This window comes from Penaeus monodon, chromosome 37 (assembly GCF_015228065.2).
Source record: "Penaeus monodon isolate SGIC_2016 chromosome 37, NSTDA_Pmon_1, whole genome shotgun sequence".
Taxonomy (NCBI): Eukaryota; Metazoa; Arthropoda; class Malacostraca; order Decapoda; family Penaeidae; genus Penaeus; species Penaeus monodon.
Genome location: NC_051422.1, coordinates 17,250,938 through 17,253,437, shown reverse-complemented (window position 1 = coordinate 17,253,437; position 2,500 = coordinate 17,250,938). Strand labels below are relative to the sequence as shown.

General features: G+C 42.1%; 1 protein-coding gene across 1 annotated transcript in view; it reads left to right on the top strand.

Moving 5' to 3' along the window:
- LOC119596228 (homeobox protein abdominal-A homolog) overlaps positions 1–2,197 on the top strand; it is a 46,249-nt gene extending 44,052 nt beyond the window's left edge. The window contains exon 5 of the mRNA XM_037945398.1: positions 1,203–2,197. The gene's annotated coding sequence lies outside the window, so the exon portion shown is untranslated. The remainder of the gene's footprint in view (positions 1–1,202) is intronic.
- Positions 2,198–2,500: the final 303 nt, after the last annotated feature.

The window sequence follows — 2,500 nt, the reverse complement described above, 5'->3', positions numbered from 1 at the left end:
AACAACATTTGGTAAGCCTGATTGCATAATAAAATAAATAAAAAGATGGAACTTGTCCGATATTACGCGGAAGTGAACAAACGCTAGTGGAAAATCTCTCAGAAGCGAGCACGCGGCGGAGGAATACACAGGGGGCGGGGCGACGCATGCGCAGTCATCGGCATGAAACATGGCCGCCATAACTTCACTTTATGGTTTGTTTTGATTGCGCGATGTAGTAAAATCCACGCTCTCTACCATGTGCTCCGAAAGGCATATCGGGGAGTCTCTTCTTTCCATTCTCTCTCTTTAAGGTCAATGTCAGCCACTAGCTTAGGACAATTTGACTTTATGGTTCCTTATGGTGATGAGAGCGAGTGTTTTAGCACTTGATATGGCGCTCCAAAGCCGCTGCGAATTGGTTGATTGCTATCTTTATTGCTTGTTAACTTGCTCTTAGACACACACGTTGGGCGAGATTCCCACACACTTCAGGCGATTTTATAGACGGGGGGATTTTTTTTTAAGAGCGATCTTATGGGTCTTTCATCGTTGCCGGGATACTTTATATCTCCGACGCAGGTTAAGGAGGAAAGGGAATTTATATACAATTATGTACTTGTCTTGCTCTTTTGGGGAGTTTAATTTGTAATTTGAAAGGAGCTATATCTTCTTTTTTTTCACAGAGTCAACTCGTTTACGATTTGGAAATATTGATTATAAGGAGAATTTAGTTTTTTAAGGGAGAATGGAGGCCGCGATGGCGTCTTGTTCGCCGGCGATGTGCTGGGAAACTGAATTGTTTTCGGAGTGAATTTGTTACTCGTGTTCATTCACTTTAATGGAGGAAATATATGGCGTGTGATGAAGGTACTTTTATGTTGAAATTTATTCATTTACTTCTAGTTGGAAATTACTTGTCTTTGTTTATTTATGTGTTTATTTTTCTTATATGGTTTGTTAACCTTAATTCACAGAAAATTCGACGGAAGGAAAGTATACATTGATTACTGTTATTTTTTAATTTATCTTCATTAATATTAAGACAAGTACCATACTCATGTGATATATATTTTGAGTTCAGAGCGCCGTCGTCGCTTCCAGTGTAGCTGAGTCAAAGTTCATCCTCGATTTTTTAATTAATTTAATGGTTTTTCGTAATCTGAAAAATAACCTAAAGACAGAACCTATTCTGAAGTATCTAAATTTAATATCTCCGATAGGAAACTTTGCCGCATGCGGACGTGAGGACGGAACAAAGACTGCAAAGCTACCATCGGCGGAGTCTTTTCCGCAGGCCGCCGGCGCCGCCGCCGCCGCTAAGAGCGCCTCTGACGTCACGGGACCTGCGGTGGCCACGCCATTTCCCAGACCGCAAATTCCGCAGTTTGGGACTTGCGTGATCCAACCCTAAGCCTAAACCCACCAGAGACTCCTGGTATACCCACCTGCACACCCGATACTCCGCGAAATCCTCCGAAAGCGGGTTATCTCGTGCTGTGCGGGTTGGCGGCGAGGAGGATCTCACGACAGTGCTCTGCAGGGAAGTACGAGGAACAAGCGCTTACAGGAGGAGCCACAGATAGGCCGTCACTGGACCGAATATCGGGGCCGCAGTTCTATGTTCAAATTACCAATGACAACTCACAATGGTCGGCCTGAAAATGTGTGGGCTCCAGTGAGGCTCTCTGGAGGCAGGAAGTATACCATTTGCTTTTCGGGCAAACAAATTCATCAGGGTTTCTGGGTTGCCCTGCTGGAGTTACTGTCATATTCACATTGTATCCTGGTAATTTTAGCCATGCCTGTGTATACGTATTTGCTATAAGTGTTTGTGTTATCTCTAAATAACGGTTTTTCTTGTCTGTGTAATAGCCTAGACGTAAAGGATAAAGTAAAAATGAAGAAAGCTCTCCAGCTTTTCTAAATGTATGTGTCCGTGTATTTAAGAAAAGTAAAAAAGTTTTTTTTTCAGAAAATTAAAAAACGAAAAAATATAAAAATAAAAAATATATAAGGTTCTGGAGAGATTTTACAAGCTAAATCCTAAGTCAGTCAGATCTGTCATTTCAGTACTACCAATGATTTGTAGGAAAACAATGATTTGTAAGCTGATGTTAAAACAGTTCTTTAGGGAAGAAATCCACTGACCATTTAGCAGTTGAGATCATAATATTTATGTAGTAGCGTTAAATAAAAATATCAATCATGAAAATCACATTATTTTTCCTTTTTTTACCAACAGGCAAGACTCAGTCCCGAAGAGGGAGACTGCGTTATGACAAAATTAATAAATTTCATACAGCCATTATTCACACACTTTGGCATTGGCTTCTTATATCAGACCAATATGGGGAGCGCGCTTGCATTCTGATGTGAGGCCTGCGCCGTGGAAGCGCCGCTGGCAGCGCACACAGCGGCCGGGGAGGGAAGTTAGGCCGACCTGCGCCAACATACAGCTCGCGTAGGCCTATGCTGAGCAAATAAGCGAGTTAGGGGAAAAAGAGATAGAGAGAAATGG